Source organism: Choloepus didactylus, chromosome 2, assembly GCF_015220235.1.
Source record: "Choloepus didactylus isolate mChoDid1 chromosome 2, mChoDid1.pri, whole genome shotgun sequence".
Lineage (NCBI taxonomy): Eukaryota > Metazoa > Chordata > Mammalia > Pilosa > Megalonychidae > Choloepus > Choloepus didactylus.
The window spans coordinates 47495606-47513756 of record NC_051308.1 but is presented as its reverse complement, the minus strand read 5'-3'; the positions used below and the strand labels follow the sequence as shown (position 1 = coordinate 47513756).

The 18151-nt window shown below is 37.6% G+C and overlaps 1 protein-coding gene across 1 annotated transcript in view; it reads left to right on the top strand.

Annotated features, from left to right (window-relative positions):
- FLVCR1 (FLVCR heme transporter 1) overlaps positions 1 to 18151 on the top strand; it is a 61148-nt gene that overhangs the window by 29667 nt on the left and 13330 nt on the right. The gene's annotated exons all lie outside the window — the stretch shown is intronic.

The following is an 18151-nucleotide window of genomic DNA, read 5'->3' as shown; positions in this document are numbered from 1 at the left end:
CTGATGGCTGGTGACTTCGAGCTTCTTTTCATATACTTATTGTTCATTTGTATATCTTCTTGGGAGAAATGTCTATTCAAATCTTCTTCCATTGTTTAATTGGGGCATGTGTCTTTCTGTTGTTTACTCATAGAAGTTCTTTAAATTCTGGATATTAAACCCTTATCACATACATGGTTTCAATTTTTTGGAAGATTGTAGCAGGATTGGTGTTACTTCTTCTTGGAATATTTGCAAAAATTCACAGTGACGCCATCTTGTCCTGGGCTTTTCTTTGTTGGGAGATTTTTGATTACTGATTGAATCTCTTTAGTTGTTATTGGTCTGTTGAAATCCCGTTTCTTTTAGAATCAGTGTACGTTGTTTGTGAGTTTCTAAGAATTTGTCCATTTCATCTAGGTTGTCTAATTTGCTGGCATACAGTTGTTCATTGTATCCTTGTATGACCCTTTTTATTTCTGTGTGTTCAGTAGTACTGGCTTCCCTTTTATTTCTGATTTAATTATTTACATCTTTCTCTTTTTTGCCTTGTCAGTCTAGCTAAAGCTTTGTCTATTTTGTTGATCTTTTCAAAGAGCCATCTTTTGTTTTGCTAATTCATTCTATTTTTTAATTTTCTATTTCATTTATTTCTGCTCTAATCTTTGTTATTTCCTTCTTTTTGATCTCTTTGGATTTAGTTTGCTATTCTTTTCTAGTTCTTCCTGGTATGTGATTAGGTCTCTAATCTGAGCTGTATTTTCTTTATTAATGTAAGCTTTTAGGGCTATAAATTTCCCTATGAGCACTGCCTTCACTTCATCCTGAAGTTTTGATATGTTGTGTTTTCATTTTCATGCCTCTCAAGATATTTCCAGGTTTCCCTTATAATTTCTTCTTTGACCCACTGATCTTTTAAGAGTGTGTTAACTTCCATGTATTTGTGGATTTTCCAGTTCTCCCTCTATTACTGATTTGTAGCTTCATTCTATTGTGGCGAAAGATGATGCTTTGAATAATTTCAGTCTTTTTAAATGTATTGAGACTTGTTTGTGACTTAATGTGTGGTCTATCCTGAAGAATGATCCATGTGCCCTTGAGAAGAATGTGTATTTTGCTGTTTTGGTTTGCAGTGTTCTTTCTATATATGACTGTTATGTCTAGTTCATTTATTATATTGATCCACTTCTCCATTTCCTTATTGATCTGTCTAGATGTTCACTTCATTGATGAAAGCAGTATATTGAAGTTACCAACTATTAGTGTAGAGGTGTCTGTTTCTCCCCTCAGTTTTGTCCACATTTGTCTCATGTATTTTTGGGCTGCTGTGGTTAGGTGCATAAATGTTTATAATTGTTATTTCTTCTCAGTGTAATGACCCTTTTATTAATGTATAGTGTCTTTCATTGTCTTTTACAGCAACTTTTGGCTTAAAGTCTATTTTGTCTGTTACTATACTGCTACTCCCAGCTCTCTTTTGATTACTGTTTGCATGGAATATCTTTTTCCAACCTTTTACCTTTGACCTATTTGTGTCTTTGGGTCTAAGGTAAGTCTCTTGCAAGCAACATATAGTTGGGTCATGCTTTTTTTTTCATCTTCTCCATCACTTGTACTTTTCTGCTTTTTTTTTTTCTTTTTTTTTTTTAAATCTTCATTTTATTGAGATATATTCACATACCACGCAGTCATACAAAACAAATCGTACATTCGATTGTTCACAGTGCCATTACATAGTTGTACATTCATCACCTAAATCAATCCCTGACATCTTCATTAGCACACACACACAAATAACAAGAATAATAATTAAGTGAAAAAGAGCAATTAAAGTAAAAAAGAACACTGGGTACCTTTGTCTGTTTGTTTGTTTGTTTCCTACCCCTATTTTTCTACTCATCCATCCATAAACTAGACAAAGGGGAGTGTTGTCCATATGGCTTTCCCAATCCCATTGTCACCCCTCATGAGCTACATTTTTATACAATTGTCTTCGAGATTCATGGGTTCTGGGTTGTAGTTTGATAGTTTCAGGTATCTACCACCAGTTACCCCAATTCTTTAGAACCTAAAAAGGGTTGTCTAAATTGTGCGTAAGAGTGCCCACCAGAGCGACCTCTCGGCTCCTTTTGGAATCTGTCTGCCACTGAAGCTTATTTCATTTCCTTTCACATCCCCCTTTTGGTCAAGAGGATGTTCTCCATCCCACGATGCCAGGTCTGTATTCCTCCCCGGGAGTCATATTCCACGTTGCCAGGGAGATTCACTCCCTTGGGTGTCTGATCCCACGTAGCGGGGAGGGCAGTGATTTCACCTTTCAAGTTGGTTTAGGTAGAGAGAGAGGGCCACATCTGAGCAACAAAGAGGCATTCGGGAGGAGGCTCTTAGGCACAATTATAGGGAGGCCTAGCCTCTCCTTTGGGGTCATGCTTTTTTATCCATTCTGCAAATCTGTGTCTTTTTTGTTTGTTTTACTGATTTTTTATTTTATGAATTACAAAATTTTCAAAACAACAAATATTGATGTTAATAAACATTTCAATATTAAACAAAATAAAGACCCCAAACTATCATTTTTACTCTGGTTATTTACTTGCATTTTCTTATTAAACCTCAGCTGAGAAATTACATTCAGAGGTCAGAGCTAGGTAGCACTTTCAATCTCATGTATTTCAACAAAAAGAGAACTATATAACTGTTTGCACTGGCCAATAAAAATTCACAGTTAGAGCTTTTCTTATTTGGGAATTCTTGCAAAACTGTTTAACTTTTATTGTCCTTTGCTACTTGGCTGTTTGTCTTTTATGAGTGTTATTGTTATACCTCTATATTTATTCGAAACTAACTCACATCACTTTTAGAGGGAAGTCAGATATGAAGAAGTAGTCTTGATATGCATAGCAATCCCGTGGGAGTAGTTGGGGTGAATGTTCCCAAGTCTATAAATGATGGAGCTGAGGCCACTGAAAGTGATGAACTTATCAGTGGCAAAACTGATAGTAGAACACACATGTTAGAGAGTCTTCCATTTCACTTCTTCAGATGACTCCAGTGACATTTGATCGCTCTGCTTAAGACAGACCTATTCTGACTTCTGCCAAGTGTTCCAGAGTAGCTCCTTCTGACTGCTCACTTAACAAGACAGATCTCAGCAATAAGATATTCAACCTCTGTGCTAACCCACTAATGGGGTGACTGTTCTTTGCTTCAGTTCACAGAGTAATTTAGTTAATTTGATAGAAATTTTGTGATGATTCTATGATAATCATTATTATTACTGGTATTTAAATTACCAACTTTCTGTTCTTGTTAAGAAGGATGGCGAGAGAAAAAAAATCTAATACTTCTAAATAATAAGGGTCATGGAACCTGATATCTATAGTCATCTTAATTAAGAACAGGGGAAAATATTTTCAGTGAGCTCAAACGTAGAATACTGAATACTTTACAAGATATTATTTTGTATTTCTCTGTATTAAATTTTAAAGTCACATAAAAAGATTGCTGTTTGGCTATATGAACTTGATGCATTCTTCGTTAAAGAAAGTGATCATCTATAGAAGTAAGCTATAGAAATACATTTAGTTTTCATTACCGAAAACTAACAAATAAATAGTAAACTATTACTGAATACAATTTAGGTTTTAGTACCAGGTATAAGATGACAATATCACTGGCCAAAAACAAGGCTTACCTCTGGGTAATTTCTGAAAATTTAAAGATTAATAATAACTTTACTTGTCAGAATGGGCAAGGACATTATATGTAAGTTTCAAACCTAGATGATGGTTTCAAAAACAGTCTAAACATGACTAGAACTCAATAATTTTTAAATGCCTTGAAAGAACCTTTTTTGCTATCTCTAGTCTACCCACTCCCCTGAGAGCTGAGTACTGTGGACACTTGGAAAGTTTGGTCCAAAGAACTAGGCCATCACTATGAATTAATGAACATCATGAAATGCCTTAAATCACCATCTGCTAAGGCCAGGATCTTGTTGTTGAATGATTCTTGACTCCTAGTAAACTTAGACGTTGGATACTTTGCCTCAGTTATTTAAAGGTGTGAAAACAGAGATGAGGTGAAGGGATTTTCCTGAAATCTCAGTTCTTGGCAGAGTAGGGACTATAACCACAATGATCCCCAATTCAAAATTGTTTCCACTGTGCCATGATATTTCAAAACCAATATTTTAAAGTGCACTTGATTTGCAGTTTATTTAAACCTGTGTTTTAAAAGCTGAACATACTATAGCTCAAAATAACAAAAATAGCCTAAAATAACTCATAGTTTTAAGCAACAGCCAACTAGAAGCCAAATGTAATAGCAATGTTACTACAAGAGCAGATCATGGGTATGCTATTAAATGCATGTGTAATGAGGCCAGCCTTCCTGTTTCCTACTATATGTAAAAAATCATGAGTCTTCCTATCAGATATTTTAGTCATGTGAAAAAATTACTTTCATGCAGAAAAAGGAACAAAGTTTGGTAACTCTTTCTTACCTATTTGATTCCCCCCAAAATGTGTTGAGCATTGACTTTACAAGTTGAATATTAGAGATGAAAAAAGAAAAATTAGAAATCCACCCAGTTCTGAAATCATGGAATGAGTTTGGAAGATGGTTTGTTCTTATAATCTTTTTCACTGGTTCTTTCTTGATATTCATTGTCTTTTCATTAACCAGATTATATCTTCCTCCCCAAAATATGGAAAAATTCGGATGGTTTCACAGGTGAATGTTTCCAACCTTCAAGGAACAGTTAATTCCATTTGTATGCATACCTTTCCAGGGCATGTGACATCAGCATAATATCAATATTAAAACTGTTTGAGAGCTATGATCCACTTTGTATCCATCGCGGTCGCCTTGGGCACCCTGGCTGCTTCTCCCTCTGGGTTCTCAAAACAGGAACTGCCCAATCTGTGTCTTTTGATTGGGGAGCTTAGTACATTTACATTCAGTGTTGTTACTGATAAGGCAGGACTTACTTTTTTCCTTTGCTTTTTATATGTCTTATATCTTTTTTCTCTCTCTTTTCCTTTACTGCAGCCTTCTTTTGTGTATAGGTGATCTTTTGTGAGTAAATGATCCCTTTCTCATTTCTATTTCTTTATATTTTTAAAATAATTTATTTGTGGTTATCCTGGGATTTTTATTAAGCAAACTAAGTCTAGGTTTTTCCAGTGTCTGTGTTTCCTCTGAAGTTTCCATTTGTTCCCTTTAATGAGCCATATTTTCCTGTTTCTTTGTCTGGCTTGTGATTTTTTGCTTATGTCTGGGTATTTGATTATTTTGATGTGATAACTCTGGAAGTCAGTTCTCCCCCTTGCCTAGGTTTTATTGTAGATCGACTGTGTGTTAAGAATCTTCTTCAACACTTAGTCCAGCTTATACTGAACCTTTAGAGTAACCTGCATTTAACAGCTCCGATTTTCTCAAGTCTTTTGCACCTATCTCTTGCCCTGGACATGTGCTGTACCTTTTAAAATTACCCTATTGTATACAATCTCTTAGCCTCCAGGAGAAGATTTTCTTTCCTCTGTACCTTCCCTGGGAGTCCTGGATTGTTCTATTTGTTTTTATGCAAGTATTCCTCCTCACTGGCTATGATTTCCTCAATTGTTCTCCCACACTCAGGGCTACCTTTTTAATACAGCTTTCAGTCCTTGTCCATCCTGCTTACAGTGATTCAGTATTCCCCTTTTCCTTGGGCCTTCTCCGCCTCCGGTAACTTCCACATTAGGGTATCCTGCCACAGGAAGTCTGATGGGGTCAGAGTTCAAAAACACCTGTTTTTTTTTTTCCATTTTGGTGCCCCAACAATTAGGTAGTGGGCTGGGAGTGTGCACTGCTTGCGACAGTTCTGCTGCACCAGGCCACTCTTGTTTCATGGAGGCCATTTCATATGAGCATACTTGCCCACCACTGGGGCCCGCCTTGGGTCTCTGTGGCCTTGAGTTCCAATCCTGAATGTGCATGGGCTCTCAGTGCTCTGTGCTCTGTGGTCAAGAACCATGGCAGTAGTTGCTTGGGCCAGAGTGCTGCTGCTGTGTGACTCAAACCACATGGAACTGAGTGTGAGGAGGGGGCCAGACTGGCAGGTCTCAGTTGCAGATTTCCTACTGTCTTTTTTGGTGTGTTTTTTTTTCCCCATTCGATTCATTATTTCTGGAGTTTTTCTCCAGTCTGTCATCCTCCAAAGTTCCAAGTGAGTGGAATTCCCTTTTATTTATTTGTGTCTTGAGAGGAAACTTGCCAAGGAATCTCTTATGCTGCCATCTTGATTAGAAAAGGCACATTTAAAAATAGGTGGAAACTTTTCCATTGGCTTTCTCCATGGTGAAATATGGAACTGTGTTCTATGCACCTTTCAGGGCCCAAAGTATTTTCGATACCATTATTCCAAATCCTACAAAAGTAGCTCTGAGATGCAAAGGCAAGATGGCAGACTGGTGAGCTGTATGTTTTAGTTACTCCTCCAGGAAAGTAGGTAAAAAGCCAGGAACTGCGTGGACTGGACACCACAGAGCAATCTGTCTTTGGGCATACTTCATACAACACTCATGAAAACGTGGAACTGCTGAGATCAGCGAGATCTGTAAGTTTTTGTGGCCAGGGGACCCGCGCCCCTCCCTGCCAGGCTCAGTCCCGGGGGAGGAGGAGCTGTCAGCTCCGGGAAGGAGAAGGGAGAATTGCAGTGGCTGCTCTTATCGGAAACTCATTCTACTGATTCAAACTCCAACCATAGATAGACTGAGACCAGACACCAGAGACTCTGAGAGCAGCCAGCCCAGCAGAGAGGAGACAGGCATAGAAAAAAAACAACACGAAAAACTCCAAAATAAAAGCAGAGGATTTTTGGAGTTCTGGTGAACACAGAAAGGGGAAGGGCGGAGATCAGGCCTTGAGGCGCATATGCAAATCCCGAAGCAAAGCTGATCTCTCAGCCCTGTGCACCTTTCCTTAATGGCCCTGGTTGCTTTGTCTATTTGTCTATTAGGATTTCAATAACCCATTAGATCTCTGACGAGGGCCGTTTTTTTTTTTTTTTTTTTTTTTTTTTTAAATCCTTTTTGCTTTTTCTAAAACAATTACTCTAAGAAGCTCAATACAGAAAGCTTCAAAGAATTGAAATTTGGGCACGTCAAGTCAAGAGCAGAACTAAGAGAGCTCTGAGACAAAAGGCAATAATCCAGTGGCTGAGAAAATTCAATAAACAACACAACTTCCCAAGAAAAGGGGGGTGTCCGCTCACAGCCACCATCCTGGTGGACAGGAAACACTCCTGCCCATCGCCAGCCCCATAGCCCAGAGCTGCCCCAGACAACCCAGTGTGACGGAAGTGCTTCAAATAACAGGCACACACCACAAAACTGGGCGTGGACATTAGCCTTCCCTGCAACCTCAGCTGAATGTCCCAGAGCTGGGAAGGGGGAGCAGTGTGAATTAACAGAGCCCCATTCAGCCATCATTTGAGCAGACTGGGAGCCTCCCAACACAGCCCAGCAGCCCAGAACTGCCCTGGGGGGACGGCACTCACCTGTGACATAGCACAGTCATCCCTCAACAGAGGACCCGGGGTGCACAGTCTGGAAGAGGGGCCCACTTGCAAGTCTCAGGAGCCATACGCCAATACCAAAGACTTGTGGGTCAGTGGCAGAGACAAACTGTGGCAGGACTGAACTGAAGGATTAGACTATTGCAGCAGCTTTAAAACTCTAGGATCATCAGGGAGATTTGATTGTTAGGGCCACCCCCCCTCCCCGACTGCCCAACAACATGCCCCACATACAGGGCAGGCAACACCAACTACACACGCAAGCTTGGTACACCAATTGGGCCCCACAAGACTCACTCCCCCACTCACCAAAAAGGCTAGGCAGGGGAGATCTGGCTTGTGGAGAACAGGTGGCTCGTGGACGCCACCTGCTGGTTAGTTAGAGAAAGTGTACTCCACGAAGCTGTAGATCTGATAAATTAGAGATAAGGACTTCAACTGGTCTACAAACCCTAAAAGAACCCTATCAAGTTCAGCAAATGCCACGAGGCCAAAAACAACAGAAAATTATAAAGCATATGAAAAAACCAGACGATATGGATAACCCAAGCCCAAGCACCCAAATCAAAAGACCAGAAGACACACAGCACCTAGAGCAGCTACTCAAAGAACTAAAGATGAACATTGAGACCATAGTACGGGATATGAAGGAAATCAAGAAGACCCTAGAAGAGCATAAAGAAGACATTGCAAGACTAAATAAAAAAATGGATGATCTTATGGAAATTAAAGAAACTGTTGACCAAATTAAAAAGATTCTGGACACTCATAGTACAAGACTAGAGGAAGTTGAACAACGAATCAGTGACCTCGAAGATGACAGAATGGAAAATGAAAGCATAAAAGAAAGAATGGGGAAAAAAATTGAAAAACTCGAAATGGACCTCAGGGATATGATAGATAATATGAAACGTCCGAATATAAGACTCATTGGTGTCCCAGAAGGGGAAGAAAAGGGTAAAGGTCTAGGAAGAGTATTCAAAGAAATTGTTGGGGAAAACTTCCCAAATCTTCTAAACAACATAAATACACAAATCGTAAATGCTCAGCGAATTCCAAATAGAATAAATCCAAAAAAACCCACTCCGAGACATATACTGATCACACTGTCAAACATAGAAGAGAAGGAGCAAGTTCTGAAAGCAGCAAGAGAAAAGCAATTCACCACATACAAAGGAAACAGCATAAGACTAAGTAGTGACTACTCAGCAGCCACCATGGAGGCGAGAAGGCAGTGGCACGATATATTTAAAATTCTGAGTGAGAGGAATTTCCAGCCAAGAATACTTTATCCAGCAAAGCTCTCCTTCAAATTTGAGGGAGAGCTTAAATTTTTCACAGACAAAGAAATGCTGAGAGAATTTGCTAACAAGAGACCTGCCCTACTGGAGATACTAAAGGGAGCCCTACAGACAGAGAAACAAAGACAGGACAGAGAGACTTGGAGAAAGGTTCAGTACTAAAGAGATTCGGTATGGGTACAATAAAGGATATTAATAGAGAGAGGGAAAAATATGGCAAACATAATCCAAAGGATAAGATGGCCGATTCAAGAAATGCCTTCACGGTTTTAACGTTGAATGTAAATGGATTAAACTCCCCAATTAAAAGATATAGATTCGCAGAATGGATCAAAAAAAATGAACCATCAATATGTTGCATACAAGAGACTCATCTTAGACACAGGGACACAAAGAAACTGAAAGTGAAAGGATGGAAAAAAATATTTCATGCAAGCTACAGCCAAAAGAAAGCAGGTGTAGCAATATTAATCTCAGATAAAATAGACTTCAAATGCAGGGATGTTTTGAGAGACAAAGAAGGCCACTACATACTAATAAAAGGGGCAATTCAGCAAGAAGAAATAACAATCGTAAATGTCTATGCACCCAATCAAGGTGCCACACAATACATGAGAGAAACATTGGCAAAACTAAAGGAAGCAATTGATGTTTCCACAATAATTGTGGGAGACTTCAACACATCACTCTCTCCTGTAGATAGATCAACCAGACAGAAAACCAATAAGAAAATTGAAAACCTAAACAATCTGATAAATGAATTAGATTTAACAGACATCTACAGGACATTACATCCCAAATCACCAGGATACACATACTTTTCTAGTGCTCACGGAACTTTCTCCAGAATAGATCATATGCTGGGACATAAAACAAGCCTCAATAAATTTAAAAAGATTGAAATTATTCAAAGCACATTCTCTGACCACAATGGAATACAATTAGAAGTCAATAACCATCAGAGACTTAGAAAATTCACAAATACCTGGAGGTTAAACAACACACTCCTAAACAATCAGTGGGTTAAAGAAGAAATAGCAAGAGAAATTGCTAAATATATAGAGACGAATGAAAATGAGAACACAACATACCAAAACCTATGGGATGCAGCAAAAGCAGTGCTAAGGGGGAAATTTATAGCACTAAACGCATATATTAAAAAGGAAGAAAGAGCCAAAATCAAAGAACTAATGGATCAACTGAAGAAGCTAGAAAATGAACAGCAAACCAATCCTAAACCATGTACAAGAAAAGAAATAACAAGGATTAAAGCAGAAATAAATGACATAGAGAACAAAAAAAACAATAGAAAGGATAAATATCACCAAAAGTTGGTTCTTTGAGAAGATCAACAAGATTGACAAGCCCCTAGCCAGACTGACAAAATCAAAAAGAGAGAAGACCCATATAAACAAAATAATGAATGAAAAAGGTGACATAACTGCAGATCCTGAAGAAATTAAAAAAATTATAAGAGGATATTATGAACAACTGTATGGCAACAAACTGGATAATGTAGAAGAAATGGACAATTTCCTGGAAACATATGAACAACCTAGACTGACCAGAGAAGAAATAGAAGACCTCAACCAACCCATCACAAGCAAAGAGATCCAATCAGTCATCAAAAATCTTCCCACAAGTAAATGCCCAGGGCCAGATGGCTTCACAGGGGAATTCTACCAAACTTTCCAGAAAGAACTGACACCAATCTTACTCAAACTCTTTCAAAACATTGAAAAAAATGGAACACTACCTAACTCATTTTATGAAGCTAACATCAATCTAATACCAAAACCAGGCAAAGATGCTACAAAAAAGGAAAACTACCGGCCAATCTCCCTAATGAATATAGATGCAAAAATCCTCAACAAAATACTTGCAAATCGAATCCAAAGACACATTAAAAAAATTATACACCATGACCAAGTGGGGTTCATTCCAGGCATGCAAGGATGGTTCAACATAAGAAAAACAATCAATGTATTACAACACATTAACAAGTCAAAAGGGAAAAATCAATTGATCATCTCAATAGATGCTGAAAAAGCATTTGACAAAATCCAACATCCCTTTTTGATAAAAACACTTCAAAAGGTAGGAATTGAAGGAAACTTCCTCAACATGATAAAGAGCATATATGAAAAACCCACAGCCAGCATAGTACTCAATGGTGAGAGACTGAAAGCCTTCCCTCTAAGATCAGGAACAAGACAAGGATGCCCGCTGTCACCACTGTTATTCAACATTGTGCTGGAAGTGCTAGCCAGGGCAATCCGGCAAGACAAAGAAATAAAAGGCATCCAAATTGGAAAAGAAGAAGTAAAACTGTCATTGTTTGCAGATGATATGATCTTATATCTAGAAAACCCTGAGAAATCGACGATACAGCTACTAGAGCTAATAAACAAATTTAGCAAAGTAGCGGGATACAAGATTAATGCACATAAGTCATTAATGTTTCTATATGCTAGAAATGAACAAACTGAAGAGACACTCAAGAAAAAGATACCATTTTCAATAGCAACTAAAAAATCAAGTACCTAGGAATAAACTTAACCAAAGATGTAAAAGACCTATACAAAGAAAACTACGTAACTCTACTAAAAGAAATAGAAGGGGACCTTAAAAGATGGAAAAATATTCCATGTTCATGGATAGGAAGACTAAATGTCATTAAGATGTCAATTCTACCCAAACTCATCTACAGATTCAATGCAATCCCAATCAAAATTCCAACAGCCTACTTTGCAGACTTGGAAAAGCTAGTTATCAAATTTATTTGGAAAGGGAAGATGCCTCGAATTGCTAAAGACACTCTAAAAAAGAAAAACGAAGTGGGAGGACTTACACTCCCTGACTTTGAAGCTTATTATAAAGCCACAGTTGCCAAAACAGCATGGTACTGGCACAAAGATAGACATATAGATCAATGGAATCGAATTGAGAATTCAGAGATAGACCCTCAGATCTATGGCCGACTGATCTTTGATAAGGCCCCCAAAGTCACCGAACTGAGCCATAATGGTCTTTTCAACAAATGGGGCTGGGAGAGTTGGATATCCATATCCAAAAGAATGAAAGAGGACCCCTACCTCACCCCCTACACAAAAATTAACTCAAAATGGACCAAAGACCTCAATATAAAAGAAAGTACCATAAAACTCCTAGAAGATAATGTAGGAAAACCTCTTCAAGACCTTGTATTAGGAGGCCACTTCCTAGACTTTACACCCAAAGCACAAGCAACAAAAGAGAAAATAGATAAATGGGAACTCCTCAAGCTTAGAAGTTTCTGCACCTCAAAGGAATTTCTCAAAAAGGTAAAGAGGCAGCCAACTGAATGGGAAAAAATTTTTGGAAACCATGTATCTGACAAAAGACTGATATCTTGCATATACAAAGAAATCCTACAACTCAATGACAATAGTACAGACAGCCCAATTATAAAATGGGCAAAAGATATGAAAAGACAGTTCTCTGAAGAGGAAATACAAATGGCCAAGAAACACATGAAAAAATGTTCAGCTTCACTAGCTATTAGAGAGATGCAAATTAAGACCACAATGAGATACCATCTAACACCGGTTAGAATGGCTGCCATTAAACAAACAGGAAACTACAAATGCTGGAGGGGATGTGGAGAAATTGGAACTCTTATTCACTGTTAGTGGGACTGTATAATGGTTCAGCCACTCTGGAAGTCAGTCTGGCAGTTCCTTAGAAAACTAGATATAGAGCTACCATTCGATCCGGCGATTGCACTTCTCGGTATATACCCGGAAGATAGGAAAGCAGTGACACGAACAGATATCTGCACGCCAATGTTCATAGCAGCATTATTCACAATCGCCAAGAGATGGAAACAACCCAAATGTCCTTCAACAGATGAGTGGATAAATAAAATGTGGTATATACACACGATGGAATACTACGCGTCAGTAAGAAGGAACGATCTGGTGAAACATATGACAACATGGATGAACCTTGAAGACATAATGCTGAGCGAAATAAGCCAGGCACAAAAAGAGAAATATTATATGCTACCACTAATGTGAACTTTGAAAAATGTAAAACAAATGGTTTATAATGTAGAATGTAGGGGAACTAGCAGTAGAGAGCAATTAAGGAAGGGGGAACAATAATCCAAGAAGAACAGATAAGCTATTTAACGTTCTGGGGATGCCCAGAAATGACTATGGTCTGTTAATTTCTGATGGATGTAGTAGGAACAAGTTCACTGAAATGTTGCTATATTATGTAACTTTCTTGGGGTAAAGTAGGAACATGTTGGAAGTTAAGCAGTTATCTTAGGTTAGTTGTCTTTTTCTTACTCCCTTGTTATGGTCTCTTTGAAATGTTCTTTTATTGTATGTTTGTTTTCTTTTTAACTTTTTTTTGCATACAGTTGATTTAAAAAAGAAGGGAAAGTTAAAAAAAAAAAAAAGAAAAAAGACAAACAAGGAAAAAAAAAAAAAAGATGTAGTGCCCCCTTGAGGAGCCTGTGGAGAATGCAGGGGTATTCGCCTACCCCACCTCCATGGTTGCTAACATGACCACAGACATAGGGGACTGGTGGTTTGATGGGTTGAGCCCTCTACCATAAGTTTTACTCTTGGGAAGACGGTTGCTGCAAAGGAGAGGCTAGGCCTCCCTATATTTGTGCCTAAGAGTCTCCTCCTGAATGCCTCTTTGTTGCTCAGATGTGGCCCTCTCTCTCTGGCTAAGCCAACTTGAAAGGTGAAATCACTGCCCTCCCCCCTACGTGGGATCAGACACCCAGGGAAGTGAATCTCCCTGGCAACGTGGAATACGACTCCCGGGGAGGAATATAGACCCGGCATCGTGGGATGGAGAACATCTTCTTGACCAAAAGGGGGATGTGAAAGGAAATGAAATAAGCTTCAGTGGCAGAGAGATTCCAAAACGAGCCGAGAGATCACTCTGGTGGGCACTCTTACGCACACTTTAGACAACCCTTTTTAGGTTCTAAAGAATTGGGGTAGCTGGTGGTGGATACCTGAAACTATTAAACTACAACCCAGAACCCATGAATCTCGAAGACAGTTGTATAAAAATGTAGCTTATGAGGGGTGACAGTGGGATTGGGAATGCCATAAGGACCAAACTCCACTTTGTCTAGTTTATGGATGGATGTGTAGAAAAGTAGGGGAAGCAAACAAACAGACAAAGGTACCTAGTGTTCTTTTTTACTTCAATTGCTCTTTTTCACTCTAATTATTATTCTTGTTATTTTTGTGTGTGTGCTAATGAAGGTGTCAGGGATTGATTTAGGTGATGAATGTACAACTATGTAATGGTACTGTAAACAATCGAAAGTACAATTTGTTTTGTAAAAAAAAAAAAAAAAGATAAGTATGGAGGGGGGATCAGTTTATAAGGTTATAGACAAAATAATCCAAATTTGGGGGTATATAGAGACTAGAGACAGAGAAGTGCTTGGAATAAATGCTTTGAAATATTAAAAAATAAAAAAAAAATAAAATGCAAAGAACTGAATCCTGCTGAATAACAAAAGGATCACAGATTTTTAAATCATTTCAACTCATCTAAGAAATACTAGATGGTAAACAACAGTGGGCAATATCAAGTTCATAAATAGGATGTGGAAAATCAGGTAAGAAATACTAATTGGAAATCTAATATTTCCAAAAGCCATTAAATTTTATAATGAAAGTCACAAAAACAAAAAGCTGACAGTAGGCCATCTTCTTTTTTTTTTTTTTTATCATCATTTTATTGAGATATATTCACATACCACGCAGTCATACAAAACAAATTGTACTTTCGATTGTTTACAGTACCATTACATAGTTGTACATTCATCACCTAAATCAATCCCTGACACCTTCATTAGCACACACACAAAAATAACAAGAATAATAATTAGAGTGAAAAAGAGCAATTGAAGTAAAAAAGAACACTAGGTACCTTTGTCTGTTTGTTTGCTTCCCCTACTTTTCTACACATCGATCCATAAACTAGACAAAGTGGATTTGGTCCTTATGGCATTCCCAATCCCACTGTCACCCCTCATAAGCTACATTTTTATACAACTGTCTTCGAGATTCATGGGTTCTGGGTTGTAGTTTAATAGTTTCAGGTATCCACCACCAGCTACCCCAATTCTTTAGAACCTAAAAAAGGTTGTCTAAAGTGTGCGTAAGAGTGCCCACCAGAGTGATCTCTCGGCTCGTTTTGGAATCTCTCTGCCACTGAAGCTTATTTCATTTCCTTTCACATCCCCCTTTTGGTCAAGAAGATGTTCTCCATCCCACGATGCCGGGTCTACATTCCTCCCCGGGAGTCATATTCCACGTTGCCAGGGAGATTCACTTCCCTGGGTGTCTGATCCCACGTAGGGGGGAGGGCAGTGATTTCACCTTTCAAGTTGGCTTAGCTAGAGAGAGAGGGCCACATCTGAGCAACAAAGAGGCATTCAGGAGGAGACTCTTAGGCACAAATACAGGGAGGCCTAGCCTCTCCTTTGCAGCAACCGTCTTCCCAAGGGTAAAACTTATGGTAGAGGGCTCAACCCATCAAACCACCAGTCCCCTATGTCTGTGGTCATGTTTGATGGGTTGAGCCATCTTCTTTTAATCATTAAATTCCCTTAGTACCTTTTACCTAATTCCTAATCCTTAGCAGCACCATTTCTTGCTCTTAATGTCTTAGATGTAAAACTTATATTGTCTCCTCTTACACAATCACTATGGCCTACAGCCTAATTCTGGCACTGTCTTTTAGACCTGTCCCTTTCAATGGTATGTTTAGGTTCTAACCAAGGCCAACCTCTCAACATTTTGTATCTTGATAACCCCATCAGCCTCTCAGTCCCTTTAATTTGAAGTCTCCATTACATAATAAAATAGCAAATTAATTTTTCTCAAACTAGACTTTCATCATGTCATTCCCATACTAAAGAATCTATAGTCATTTCTTTTGCAGTAATAGTATTAACAACACTATCATTTAATAAAGTGAAGGCTGAGTCCCTGGCATTGCGCTAAATGCTTTACATATTTTCTCTGAATTAAATTTTTTAAAAACACACTAAATATAACTATTTCCAATTTATAGACAAGGAAACTGAGACTCAGAGGGCTGCTGACTAACTTACCCAAGCCACAGAGTTATTTAGTGACAAAGCCAGAATTCAAGCTGAATTCTGTGTTAGTCCAAAGCTCTTAATCAGCACCTAGAACAGTGCCTGGAGCAGAGTAGTCACTCAGTAAATATTTGTAGAATGAATAAATGATATACTAAGTTATACTATCATGGTATATTGTTAATGCTGAAATAACAACTTCATTTTCTAATTCAAGGCTCATATGTTGCATTAAGCAAAATAGGTGGTATAGATTACCTGCTTAATAAACATTTGTTGAACCAAATTAAAGGAATTGCATTGGTATGGGCCCAATTAACAAGAGCATGATACAGAAGTCTTACCATTTAATATAATCCATGCTAATATTTATTTATAAGTCTCTTTATATTAGCTAAAATTATGTTTATTTACTCTTTTGAATCAGATAAACCATAAGTGTTTAACTAAGTTAATTTTATTAGCATTCAATTTAGTTGAAAAACACAAAAAAGGTTCCACTGATGTAAAATAATATGGTTGGAACATTAAATATTGCGTGTGAACATGTTGGAGATGCACACCAAATTGCTTAGGGTGTACAGATTCCTAAACAGTGTGAACATAATTCCTTGGAGATAATGCTTTAAAATTTTAATATAGAACAAATGTCACTGTCTAGCAATTTAAAGATATAAGGGACTTCAGAGTTCAATAACAAATACAGAGTTGTTATTTGAAACAAAAATGTAGCTCTTGAGAACAATCAGTTCAGTTTTCTAACAGCAGTTATAGTATGTGGTCATAACCATTTTTCCCCCTTTTACAGAGGTCTCTAGGTGCACATTTTTAATGTACCCTCACAGTTTCCAGTTAATGTTTTATGTTTCTGTAGCTATTATTTTCTGTTGAAAGAAAACTAGTAAAGGCTGAGTCTAGAAAGGGAAAACAAAGGAAGAAGATCAATATTAAGACTCTACAAATATTGACTTAGCAAAGTGACTTTGCTGTCTTTCTCTCATAGGAATTGATATTGAATGAATGATTTATAAGAAATACCTATAGAAAGTACTTGTTAAACAAAATAAAAGGAATTTCTGGTAAAAGTATATAATTACATAATCTAATCATTAATGTCAAAAATTTAAGAGTCATTATTTACAAGCTGAAGACTGTATAATAACATGGTTATTTTTACTTTAAAAGTATTACAACTGGTTCACATGTATAAATGTGGCAATCCACAGAAAAATCTTAATGAATTACTTCACAAACTTTACTGGTTCTCTGTAGACAATGAACACTTATTAATAAACTTAATGTCAATTTTTTTTCAGAAAAAAGTCATATCTATTAATTTAAAATACTTTACCTTTATAGAATTTGGCTCAGTTAATTTCGAGTTTTGGTTACTATTAGCACCCATGGTAATTGTGAAGGAAACAGATGTTTTGAACTTTCTGGTTGTTGACAGTAAAGGACTCCTGGTGTCACCTGTAACAAGTAATAGTTATTTGTCTCACATTATAAAAGGCTGTCAATAGGGAGTTTATTTCTAAACACAGTGTAGTATAAAAGTTCTATGTATTAATTCGTTCTCTTTGTTCTTCCTATTGAAATAAAGTCAGTTTTATATTTAAAAAAAAAAAAAAAAAAAAAAAAAAGTAGCTCTGAACTTGCAATTTCTCCAGGTAGGTCTCCCATAATTTCAGACAGCAGTCACTGCAGCTTCATTATTATGAAATGGTGGCTTAGGGTGAAACCCACTAAATTTGTTGATGAAAGGAGCACATGGAAAGGATCAAACTTCTGAACAGTTCTTAGTCTATTATATTGTTAGAAAACTATTATTGATAGGCATAAAAATGTCTATTTTGTTCCCCTGGCTTTCTTCTCAGTTCACTAACTTCTGTTGTATGCATAGCTCTTAGCTTGGAATTGTGGCAAGAAATATATGATCCTCGTACTTAAGATAATTCCAGTCTAAATGGGGTAAAATAAGACCTTCACAAATGAAACATTAAATAATAATAGTATAACCAATTAAAATAGGTGTCAAGAGTCCAATAGCTGTCCAGTTGCAATTATGGAGATAAGTGATAAGGGACTTTGAAAGAAGGGGAGACATGTGAAAGTTAGAGTGGTAAGAAAGGTGTTTTGGAAGAGGTAGAATTTGATCTGAATCTTGAAACATGGTTAGGA